This window comes from Lissotriton vulgaris, chromosome 1_1 (assembly GCF_964263255.1).
Source record: "Lissotriton vulgaris chromosome 1_1, aLisVul1.2, whole genome shotgun sequence".
NCBI classification, from domain to species: domain Eukaryota; kingdom Metazoa; phylum Chordata; class Amphibia; order Caudata; family Salamandridae; genus Lissotriton; species Lissotriton vulgaris.
In genome coordinates, this window is record NC_141685.1 from 32,674,313 (window position 1) to 32,687,477 (window position 13,165).

The 13,165-nt window shown below is 47.2% G+C and overlaps 1 protein-coding gene across 1 annotated transcript in view; it reads right to left on the bottom strand.

Annotated features, from left to right (window-relative positions):
• The window catches only part of LOC147737064 (uncharacterized), a 398,800-nt gene that overhangs the window by 122,316 nt on the left and 263,319 nt on the right, over window positions 1-13,165 (bottom strand). The gene's annotated exons all lie outside the window — the stretch shown is intronic.

Consider the following 13,165-nt stretch of genomic DNA (forward strand, 5'->3'; position numbering starts at 1 on the left):
GTCGAGTGACAAACACAACTGGGAACTTGAGTTACTTTGGATTTAAGGCATTGTTTATAACGTTTGTTTATGTCTCATGCCCTTGTGTGATTGCATTTTGCATTGTATTGTACAGTATATAAACCTGTGCGCCACGGAGTTAAGTGGCAGTCTCTTTTGAACCTCGTTTTATCGACGACTTCTAAGACCACTGTACTAGCTGCAGCTAATAAAGACTATCTTCTACGCCAGACGAAGAGTCTGTGTCTCTGTTTCTGACAAGGCAGGTGAATCCCGGGGATTTTAGGCGTACCCTGCGCCACCGGGCCTTAAGGCTGCGGTTCTCCGAAGGGGTCTCTCTCTCCCTGGTGGGGGTCTGAGGACAGACGGGGTATTTCACCCATACAGGGGCCTCTCACTCAGTGGATGGGGTCTGAGGACAGACGGGGTATTTCACCCATACAGGGGCCTCTCACTCAGTGGATGGGGTCCGAGGACGGAGAGGGTATTCCACCCACACAGACAATCTTGGCTCCTTTATCTCACTCTTGATTCCACCTCGTGGCTGTTTAATCCACCCCTAGACACTCTCAGCTCCTTTATCTCACTCTTGATTCCACCTCGTGACTCTTTAATCCACCCCGGACACTCCTGGCTCCTTTATCTCACTCTTGATTCCACCTTGTGGCTCTTTAATCTACACCCAGACACTCTTGGCTCCTTTATCTCACCCTTGATTCCACCTTGTGGCTCTTTAATCCACCCCGGACACTCTTGGCTCCTTTATCTACCTCTTGCTTCCACCTCACGGCTCTTTAATTCACCCCCAGACACTCTCGGCTCCTTTATCTCACTCTTGATTCTACCTCATGGCTCTTTAATCCACCCCAGACACTCCCGGCTCCTTTATCTCACTCTTGATTCCACCTCGTGGCTCTTTAATCCACCCCAGACACTCCCGGCTCCTTTATATCACTCTTGATTCCACCTCGTGACTCTTTAATCCACCCCGGACACTCCTGGCTCCTTTATCTCACTCTTGATTCCACCTCGTGGCTCTTTAATCCACCCCCAGACACTCCCGGCTCCTTTATCTCACTTTTGATTCCACCTTGTGGCTCTTTAATCCACCCACAGACACTCCTGGCTCCTTTATCTCACTCTTGATTCCACCTCGTGGCTCTTTAATCCACCCGGACACTCCTGGATCCTTTATCTCCCTCTTGATTCCACCTGGTGGCTCTTTAATCCAGCCCCAGACACTCTGCGCTCCTTTATCTCACTCTTGATTACACCTCGTGGCTGTTTAATCTACCCCCAGACACTCTCAGCTCCTTTATCTCACTCTTGATTCCACCTCGTGGCTCTTTAATCCACCCCAGACACTCTCAGCTCCTTTATCTCACTCTTGATTCCATCTCACAGCTCTTTAATCCACCCCAGACACTCTCGGCTCCTTTATATCACTCCTGTAGGTCCCTGCTTTCTCCCTTTGTCACTTTTTTTTCATCTTTCTCTTCCTCTTTCTTCCTGCTCGTGTGTTTTTCACTCCCTTGTTATGGATAAAAGTCTGATGAGGGAAAATAAGTACCAGCCTCCAAAACGAGAGTGCAGATGGGCTCCACCTGCGACCATCGGCTCAAATTAAGCTTTAATCAACATCTTACCCCTTCTTTGATAAATTAAAGAATTTAGGGCAATCGGGCGGGGTGGGGAAAGAAGAAAAACAGACAGGAGGGAGAGAAATGAAAGGAAAGATAACACAAAAAAGAGAATGCTAGAGGAAGAGAATACGCGTGAGTCACTCCATGACCGCATCTCCTCGACCCATCACTGTGGACTTCTGATACAGCGAATGTCTACGTCTTAGCTGTTGCTTCTTGCTCAAACGCTATGGAGGTCTCATGATCCTTCGGGAGGGGGTAATCTGGTCTGGCTCATGCTGGTCTCATGATCCTACGGGTGGTCTGGCTCAGGGTGGTCTCATGATCCTACAGGTGGTCTGGCTCATTGTGGTCTCATGATCCTACGGGTGGTCTGGCTCATGGTGGTGTCATGATCCTAGGGGTGGTCTGGCTCATGGTGGTCTCATGATCCTACGGGTGGTCTGGCTCAGGGTGGTCTCATGATCCTACGGGTGGTCTGGCTCATGGTGGTCTCATGATCCTACGGGTGGCCTGGCTCATGGTGGTCTCATGATCCTACGGGTGGTCTGGCTCACGGTTGTCTCGTGATCCTACGGGTGGCCTGGCTCATGGTGGTCTCATGATCCTACGGGTGGTCTGGCTCATGGCGGTCTCATGATCCCATGGGTGGTCTGGCTCACAGTGGTCTCATGCTCCTACGGGTGGTCTGGCTCTTGGTGGTCTCATGATCCTACGGGTGGTCTGGCTCATGGTGGTCTCATGATCCTACGGGCAGTCTGGCTCTTTCTTCCAAACATCTTGTGTCGGTGTAAATGTGGCCAAAGAATGTGATCTCTTCTTTTTCTAGTTCAAGCTTGACTGGATTCAGTCAATCCAACGCTGTCCTGCTGCAGGTCTCTCCTCCTCCGTCGGGAATCCCAGAGAATCTGGGCCTCATTTATGAGGTTGTGGATAGGGCAGCACCACAAGGAATCTTGCTGCACTGCTCTACATCAGAACAAAAGGGCAGGAATGCGCCGTATCTATGTGATGCAGCGCATTCCTGTCCTTGTCCCCAGCGCAGGCGCACAATGGGCTGCCATGCGCCAATACAGGCAGCCTTTTGCCATGGTGCAATGCAAGGGTGCCTGCATTTTGTGAAGGAAGGGAGACCTTCCTGCACAAAGTAAATCACAAGAGGCGATTTCCTTTTTCTATATGTGCTGCATAATGCAGCACAAAAAGAAAAAGGAAAGCACAATGGAGAAATTCTCCTTGTTGCACCTCCCTAACGCCACCCCTGGCGACCTCTGGGAATGTGTCAGGTTCCATGAGTGTTGTGTTGGAACACCCATAGCAACACCCATGGAACACGCCTGTTTCATGCAGTGTTCTGCGTGAAAGGAGCATGTATTTATAAGGCCATGAAAAGCCACGTAAAGTGGCTTTGTTATGTTATGTTAAAATCATTTTTACCGCGCACGGTCACCAGACGGTTTCATGGCGCTCATAGACAGTAGCGGACGGACCAGACAGCAGAATTACACATAGGCTAATTGAAAAAGGTGAGTTTTGAATAGTTTGCGGAAGCAGATGTAATTAGGACAGAGTCGAAGTGAAGTTGGGAGGGAGTTCCAGCATGAGGGGGCAAGAAAAGAAAAGCACGAACCTCCATGCTTTTTGCGTTTATACCTGGGAATAATTAGGAGGTTGTGGGTAGTGGATCGGAGATTTCTTGAAGAAGTGTGGCGCTTAAGGCTGGAAGAAGTGAAGGCCGGGGTAGGAGCAAGGAGGGCCTTAAAAACAGTACAGCCCAATTTGAAAATGCAATGAGAAGCCACTGGGAGCCAGTGCAATCTCCTCAAAAGGGGCGAGACATGTTGGTATTTGGGCGGTTGGAAGACCAGTCTGGCCGCCTGATTTTGTACCAGCTGAAGCCGATGAAGATGATAAGCAGGAATCCCAACGTAGAGGGAGTTAGGGTAGTCAATGCGGGAGGTAACAAGAGCCATGATGACGAGTATGAGAGCCTCAGTAGTAAGAAACCCACAGATTTTGCAGATCCTGCATAGATGGTAAAAGCAGGAAGATGTTACTGCATTAATTTGAGGCCTCATAGATAAGTCGCTAGATATAATTACACCAAGGCTCTTCACCGAATTGACCGGGCAAGGTGGAGGGCCGAGAGAGGGGGGCCAAAATCTAGAGCTCCAGCAGTTAACTGACCCTCCTGTCAATACTACCTCCGTCTTGTTGGGATTTAGCTTCAGCTGGCTAAAGTGCATCCACTCAGAGATGGCAAGCATGGTGGATTGGAAATTAACGCAGGAAGAGGGAGAGGAATCAATAGGAAAAATCAACTGTAAATCATCCGCATAATCAAAAATAGTAACCGGGGTGTGGCGGAGAGAAACTATAAGAGGTTGCATATAAAGATTAAATAAAAGGGGCGAAAGAGCCGAACCCTGAGGGACACCACAGGAAAGAGAAGAGTAAGGAGCTGAGAAGGTGGACAGATGAACAGACTGAGAGCGCTGGTGCAAAAAAGAACTGATCCACGTTAGAGCCATGCCCTGAATGCCTGCGTTATGGACACGGTCGATCAAGATAGCATGATCGACCGTGTCAAAGGCAGCCGACAGGTCTAATAGAACAAGTGCCTGGGCCAAGTTCTTGTCGGCGCCTTGCCTCAGGACATCCATTACGGCCACGATGACAACTTCCGTGGAATGTGCCGGTCTAAAACCGGCTTGCCTGTCATCTAAAAAAGAGGACCCCTCAATGAATGCACTGAGGCAACGGGTAACATAGGTCTCCAAAATCTTCCCCAAGTAGGGGAGAAGGGAGATCGGCCGATAGTTACTCAGGATAGCAGGATCAGCACCAGGCTTATTAAGTATAGGGACTACAACCGCCTGTTTGAAAGCATCAGGGACAGAGCCTGTGGCAAGCGAGTTGTTGAGAAGTGCCAGCGGGGGATCAGGACATGCCAGAAAGGCGGCTTTCAGGATTTGAGGGGGGCAGCAGTCATTAGGAGAACCCGAGCTTACCGTATGTAACAAAGAAGTAAACTCGGTCGGGGAAATGGGAGTGAACACATCAAAACGACAAGGGTTCATAGGGGGTAACAAAAAAGAGGAAGATGAAGAGGGAAGAGGGATATTGTTTTTAATAGTGGTGATTTTATCAATAAAAATTGAATTAAGAGAATCGCAAAGGGCTTGTGTAGGTTGAGGTTGGACAGTGACATGGTCTGGCAGGGTGAGTTCCTCCACAATTGAGAAAATGTCCTTAGTCTTAGATGTAGAATTCAGGATTTTCTGAGAAAAGTAGGAGGTTTTGGCCAGAAGGATAGATTTTTTATAGAGTTTTAATAGGTCGACATATGCAGTTTTTAGTAGTGGATCATAGTTGCGCCTCCAACGGCGCTCAGCTTGTCGAAGGGTCAGTTTATCCAGTTTCAGTTGGTCCGTGAACCACCGCTGAGCGTCATGGGGACGTTTAGTTCTAATGGTTCTTAATGGGGCCACTACATCACTTGCATGCGCCAACCACTGGTCAAGGGTCTCAGCCTGAACAGATGTCGAGGCTGTGTCACTGGGGGCTGTCATGGCTAAAATAGAATGGAATTCAGTGTGATTAGCCCGCTTCCAATTACGTGCAACAAAATTGGTAGCAAGTGGAGGGTGACAGGGTAAGATGAACTTCAGGGAAAAGGAAATAAAAAAATGGTCAGACCAAGAGCAAGGGGATATTAAAGGAAGGGAGATATCAAGATTGGCTGTCCAAACCTGATCGAGGGTATGACCCTTGCTATGAGTTGCCATTGTAATGTGCGAATTGCAATTCAGGCCAGCTAGGAGATCCGTGAATTCTTCAGAAAGACTACTTTCACGGGGATCCGACGGCCAGTAATTAAAGTCACCAATGATGAGAATTTTGGCGGAGTTGATAACTAGCCGAGAAATAAGATCGCCGAACTGTTGGGAAAAAAGGGGCATATAATCAGGGGGTCTATAGACAAGAACACAAATAAAAGAGGACCTAGGAGAAATACATTTAAAAGTAAGGATCAGTTTTAGGAAGAGTGATTATTTCCAGGATGGTAAACAATATATTGAGAGCGAATATTAGCTGCAACCCCCCGCCTGCTCTACCAACTGCCCTATTGGACTGTAGAATATAATAGCCAGTAGGAACAGCTGCGAGTATATCAGGGGTAGAGTCATCAGTTAACTAAGTCTCCGAAAGGAGAAAGATGTCTACTTTGTTATCTTCCAACATCTGAAATATTTCAAGCTGGTGCTTCACCAGCGAGCGGGTATTAAGATAAACTATTGACAAAGAGGGTAATGCAGATGGCCTAGTGACTAGTGGGGTAATGGGAGTGTCATTGTGATTAATAGATATAACCCGATCGTGTGTAGCTGGGAAGGAGCCCTGAGAGATCAGAATGCCGCAGTCCAGCGCAGCACCAATAGCACAGGGGTGGAGTGAACGAGGGCATTGGAGGGCAAAGAGGTCCTTAGAGGAATACATTATGCGATGGACATAGTGGGAGGCCGCTGGACGCTGCCAGCCGCGGATGGGCGCAGACGGGCTTCACTTTGGTGCAACTTCGGCGCGAAGTCGGCGCGCCCGCTGCGCTTCCGCCAGATCGCCATCTTAAATAGCCTAGGGCGATGCAGCAACTAGCGCGCTGACCTGCGTCAGCAGCGTGGCAGGCAGGAAGTGGAGTAGGGCGTGTTGCTCGCTAATTGACCCTCCACTCGATCGGCACCAGCCGCGGCGGAATGGGGTCAGGAGCAAGAGAGGCAGCAGGTAAGTAATTAGAACAATTTAAAATACAGCAAGTGTCGAAATTCACACCGCAATAAAATTTACATTTAGCATTCACACAAAGAGGCTAGCGCTGAGTGAAAGTTAAGCAGCCTAACTCGCCGCCAATATCACAAAGAGCGCGTGAATCTACCCCCTAAAATAGCCTGGGGCAATTCAGCAACGAGCGCGCTGACCTGCGTCAGAAGCGTGGCAGGCAGGAAGTGGAGTAGGGCGTGTTGCTCGCTAATTGACCCTCTGCTCGATCGGCACACAGCCGCGGCGGAACGGGGACAGGAGCAAGAGAGGCAGCAGGTAAGTAATTAGAACAATTTAAAATACTGCAAGTGTCGAAATTCACACCGCAATAACATTTACATTGAGCATTCACACAAAGAGGCTAACGCTGAGTAAAAGTTAAGCAGCCTAACTCGCCTAACTCGCCGCTTTACGTCGCCTTATAAATATGCAGTGACACATTGCGCCACTGCAACATCAAAAAAGTGAAGTTCCGGCGGCGCAAAAGTGCCAGTCTCTGGGTTCTACGTGCACCAGCATGGGACCTGGCTAGGTGCCAACCATCTGGTCAGCTCTCAGCCCGAGTTGGCATCATCTTGCCGATCAGGAGCGGCATCTCCTTTTGGATTCTGGTTCAGAACATGTTAGCCCTGTGGGACCCCCCAGGTTGACAAATTTGCAACTTGTGATAACGCCCATTGTCCACAATTGTACGGCCTCAAGTTTACACAATGGGAAATGTTGGGGGACACATTTCGGTTGAGGTGGAGTTTTCAGCTTCACTACACGTTTCTTCCCATATCATTAATTCCTCCAGTTCTCAGGAATATTCACCATGACTGGTCTGAAGCCATTCTTACCACCCATCACTAGTCTTAACGTTGGGGCAGAAACCTCCCTACAGATGAACATACACACAGAAAGGCTTATTCATTAGTACATCAGAAAGCGGCCTTGGAAAGGCAGACAGAAGATAATAATGAAATGCAGTATTCTGCTGAGGCAAGCAAAGTGAACATTTTGCGGCCTACTTCGGGCCTAGTTAAAGCAACCTAATAGGAACTGCAAAATCTGCAAAAGATAATAGAGTGACAAGTGTACATAGGGGTCACTCATTACTTAGATAGCTCAGTGGGTTGTACAACATGAAATGCGAATTGTATCTATTTAGCCTCGCAATGCTAACCTAACATACTTATGATGTTATGTGACGGAAAGCATTACGCAAATGGGGATTTCAAGTCTAACAGATCCTCCTTTTAGCATAAGTGGCTAAAAAATGCTTTAATAGGATCTTCACAACTCTAAGAGGGGTGGTCGAGGTGAGGGAAGCAATAGGCACACACAGGATATAACACTCAGGATATAACAGGAATACAACACTCTTAAAAGCATCAATAATACTAGTTTTTGAAGATGCCTTAATCAATACGCATCAGATCCTGAACTTCTTGCATCATCTTAGATGAAGCCTTTGCATCATGTCCTGGTATTTGCGGAGTAGGCATTATTTTGCTCATACAATAGGTACTTCATGCTGGAATGAAGATAATACAAAGGCAACATGTGAAGATGATGCCTGTGATAACTATCAGGACAAGGAGTATCTTCCAACCCTGTGATGTCAGCAGGTCCCAGAACCACCCTGATATGGACCATGAACCATTATCCTCATGTATTTCTGAAGCAATTCTGTATTTCTGACTATACTTTAGGGGCAGAATCAGGAATGAAAACACAGCAACTATTGCCGATGACACAGCAAGCTCCGCCCCATCAGCTAGTATGACATCTAAAACCATCCTATCTTGAAAAGCAACAAGCTTCGTAGCCTGAAGCTTAAACGTGATATTAGTCACTGTACTCACAGTAGTGTTAATCCCTCCCTCAACTACTCTGGCCAAGCGACGTATATTGCAGCTATTGGATAATGGGTCCCCAGAATGGTATAATGCCCTTCATTATGTCCGTAAATTGCTGGAGAGAAGTATCTGTCTGATCGATCTCATCTGAATCAATCACTCTCTTAACTCTGTAGACATGGAGATCTCTTCACTGTAACTTGCTAAGTTTGTGATAACTGGGCAGGGAAATGTAGATGGGAGGCAAGAGGAAAGAGACATAGCAACGACCAGACCAGCCCCTAGGAAGCCAAGTATAAGCTCTGTCTCCACAGATGAAATATACATTTGGAGGTGTAAGCAAAGGCGGCTACTACTTATAATCAACCTATAGGTGTTACTACAAATGCACTGCCCCACTGGTACATTCCCTGAACCTTCGACACAAAAACTGGCTGAGGTATTGATCACTGGTACGGGCATGGCTTGGTCTTCTGTAATGTTTAGTTCTTGCAAACATTTGAAATATCAGTAACATTGAACCCCTTGAAGTCTAACATCTCACCTTGCAACCATGTCACATTCTCGTTAGCTATGAACAAATCCATACAGGCATCGGGATGCAGAGTATCCTCCTTACCATCCTTCCCAGGCATATAACCCTGGTGTATCACTATATACTCCAGCACTGCTTCATAATCATCCTCTCCCATTTATATAACATTGCCATAATAATGCATATACACCACGGAAAGCAACTGGAACTAGGCCTCGCAACTACCTAAATATAATAGCGGCAAAGAGACTAGCAAATCACCCAACAATTTGTGGTATTAGTGGTACTGTGCACCAGATGAAGCATTTGAATAAATGCATTATCAACATAAGTCTGTCAGCGTCTCTCCTTATGCGGTGCTAATGAAACAAACATATGCTCAGATGGGGATGGGGTAGTTCCCACTAAAATATGTACTGGACACACACGTTTAGTCCTGGCAGAGAAAGGTGGGAGAGGGAACTTGGCAGGACGCTCAGCCGCAAAGAGTGGGAGGGGATATACTACCGGGCTCGACATTCTGCATACCATATGGGATTGACGGAGACCTTCACAAAAGTAGTGACATATTGGTACTATACTCCAGAGAGGCTACATACACTGGATCGCCAACGAGAGAAGAACTGCTGGCGTGGCTGTGGCCAAGTAGGCACTCTGGTGCACTTGTTGTGGAAATGCATACATATCCAACCTTACTGGACTCAGATGCTGGCAGAAGTGGATAAGCATTTTGAGACAGAAATTCAGCGCTTTCCAGTTTATGTCCTCTTGGGTCTTCCTAACCCCCTAACCTACCCGCTAAAATCCCATAGAGGCAGACAGATAGCTATTGCTTTAGGCTCAGTGGTACAAAATATACTTACACATTGGTGCACTCCCAACATACCCTCCTTCGCGGGTTGGCTTCATCGACTGTGGCATGTCCTTGGGGTGGAGAAGTTGACCCTTACTATGGCGGGAGAGGGATCTACCTATCATGAGCTTTGGCACCCATTTCTGTCGCTCTTGGAGACAGAGTTTCGCAAAGTAACAAGCCCACGATATCTTAGATTGCTACGTCTTACAGAACCACAGAAGATGGATTGCTAAATGGGTCATCAGGGGGTTAGCATGGCAGGGAGGAAGGAGAGAGGGTCGGCGAAAGATAAGGGACACTGGACCAGGGGAGAGGGGGGCTTCTAGGGAAAGGGGTTGTTTTGTTCCTTATTCTGCTTATTATTGTTTCCTTCCATATACATGCAACAAACTGATTCTGTCTGAAGCTGGGCTCGTGCCCTCAATTGACACTGTCCAGTTGTATTGCATAGATATTGCCTGGCACTAGCCAAATGTATATGGATATGCTTATGTGTTTAAAAATCAATAAAGACATTTGAACCATAAAAATATGCAACGGATGCTGTTCCTCCAAATACCAAACCACCCCGAACAGCGTTTTCATCACCATGAGGATAAACACTACCACCACTACCTTACTTCCTGTTGACCACCCGGACCACCCATTACCATTCTGTCTAGGTGGTGGAACCATCAGGGGTTGTTCCTCTCTCATAATTAGACAGCCACAAGGTGTCATTTTCAATAAAACTTCAATAAAACTTCAAACAACCTATACATACTATAGGATAAAAAATGTTCACAGGCTAGAGGCACTATTGCAACTACAGTATCAGAGGGAACAAAAGCAAAATCTTCTTTCCACTGTCCATTTATTGACCCTGCACTGGTAGACTCCTATTGTTCATCAGGCGTAGTTGCTGCTCGCTGATCTCGTATTCTGAACCCAAAAGTCTCTTCTTGCAGGATAGGGCACCTCTCCCTCCTTGGAGGATATCCTCAATGAATCCTGTCCAGTGTTCACACACAGTGCACCAATGACGTTCGTTCTAATCTAACAGGCACCTTAGGCACAACACCTGTGCCCTAAATTCAAGTCCTTCCCTAGCTCCTAAACTGTTCAGCTGGCATCCCGGTCTTCTTCTGGGGCCGTAAGTTATACCTTGTTACACTGGCACTGTGTCATCAGCAAAGAGGGGTAGAAACGCAGGGTCAGGCAAAGATCTGGGCTCTGAAACAGGTGCTTTGGGGGCAGAGTGATCTGAGGCAGCCCTTATCTCCTTAGGAACTACTTTAAGCAGGACTGTGCAACTCTCCTTATCCGTCTGCGCCCCCCTTATCCGAGCATTAGAGAAGGAACAAATCGGGGCACCTGCTCATATTCATGATCAGGAATGCCGTCGCTGACTCAGCGGTCATATGGAAGCGAGAGTGGCACTCTACGTGGCTTCCGTGCCCCCAGTGCTTCCTTACTTACACATTTACTGAGGAGCGGGTGGCAAGCAAGACAATCAGTGGCCTTTCCACCACGGTTCCAAACTGTTCTTCCTCTGAAAATTCTTGATCATTACATAATCGCTGGGCTGTATGCAGTGCCCGGGCCCATCTGGTACTGGTCACAATGTGGCATGCACCTGTTGGTGAAGAGAATGGAGATCGTTAGACAACTCATGTAAATAATCTAGAAGCAAGGGATACTCTATCTCAGAAAAAAACGCTTGGGTCTTGGAATTCCCCAGATATTAGCAAGGTGCTCGAAAACCACTTCATAGGGTGACAATCCTACTCGGGAATGTGCAGTTGCTCTTGTAGTTAACAGGGCTAAGGGAAGCGCATCTGGCCATAAAAATCTTGTACTTTCTTGAATCTTTGCCAGTTTCAGTTTGAGTACCATTGTACTTTTCAACCAGGCTTGCTGTCTGGGGGTGGTTCGCTGCATGACACTTCTGTGTAATCTGTAAACCTTTGCATTCCAATTCAATCACTTTAGCATTAAAGTGACTTCCGTTATCACTCCAGATCACGCGGGGCAATTCGTAGCGCGGGAAGTACTCCTTTAAAGGGGCCTTCGCCACAGCTGTATTCTCTTTAGTAAGGTAGGCCTTGATCCATTTACTGATTGCGCAGACCCCCACTAACACGCACTTCAAATTATTGACTCGTTCCATTTCAATATAATCCATTTGAAGGTCCTCAAATGGGAAGGAAGGTGGGGCAAAGTTACCAGTGGGCGTAGGAATGCCTTTTCATGAATTGTGCTTCAAACAAATAATACAAGTCTTCACTAGGTGCTGAGCTACCTTGCTAATATTATCATTTTGCCATATAGGGTCTAACAATTTACATATTCCTTTACTGCTAATATGTGCTAGACCATGGGCCACTGTAACAACAGGAAGCGCATAGGCGTTAGGAAGTAACCATCGCTGCTTTCCTGACAAATCAATCCAACGCTCATTTTTCTCTAATCGGCCAGTCCTCTCCTCCCATCCTGCCAATTTGTCTACAGTAGCCTCGCCTTGAATTTCTCTGACATTGCCCAGTGTATCCTCAAACATGCCATTATCCGGAACCAACCTAGCTGGACCAGGTACAATCACCTGAGTCATTTTTGATCTTGCTGTATCCTTGGCAACTTGGTCCGCAAATGTATTTCCCCTCCCCACATTATCTGTAATAGGTTTGTAAGCACTACACTTTAATATTGCTGACTTATCAGGGAGCGCCAAAGCGGACAGCAATCTTTGTCTCAATGGGGTATTCTATGTCCACTGTCCATGCGATGTTAGGAAACCTCTCTCCGCCCAGAGGCGCCCAAAGTTACGGACCACCCCAAAGGCATACTGGCTGTCTGTATAAACATTAACAGTCAGTTCCTCACTCAGCTCACAAGCCCTCAGAAGTGCAACTAATTCTGCAGCTTGGGCCGATTGGTGTGGGATGCAGGATGTCTCAACTACGGAATGCAGTGTCGCGATTGTATAGGCTGCAGTAGTGGTGCCATCTGGCAGCTTGAAGCACGAGCAATCAACATACAATTCCCCTTGGGGTTCAGATAAGGGAACGTCAGTCAGGTCTACCCATCCCTTTGTTTCCTCCTCCGTCTGAAACAAACAATCATGGACGTCATTGTCCTTTTCTTCCAACGGGAGGGGTAGTAACGTGGCTGGGTTCAAAGAAGCACATCGATTGATGGTAATATGCTGTGTAAACAAAGTCAATTCATATCTAGTAAGACATGCACTAGTAAGGTGCTGCGTCTTTGTCTTATTCAAAAGTGTATCCACAGCATGAGGTACCATTACTGTGAGATCAGTATCAAGAACGAGCCCTCCATATTGTCTGATAGAAACTGCAGCAGCCGCGGTAGCTCTCAGGCAGCTCAGGAGTGCTCTGGCAACATTATCCAACATGGCCAAGAAATAAGTACAGGGTCTCTGCTTACCACCGAAACACTGTGCTAACACAGAAAGCATGCAACCATCCGTCTC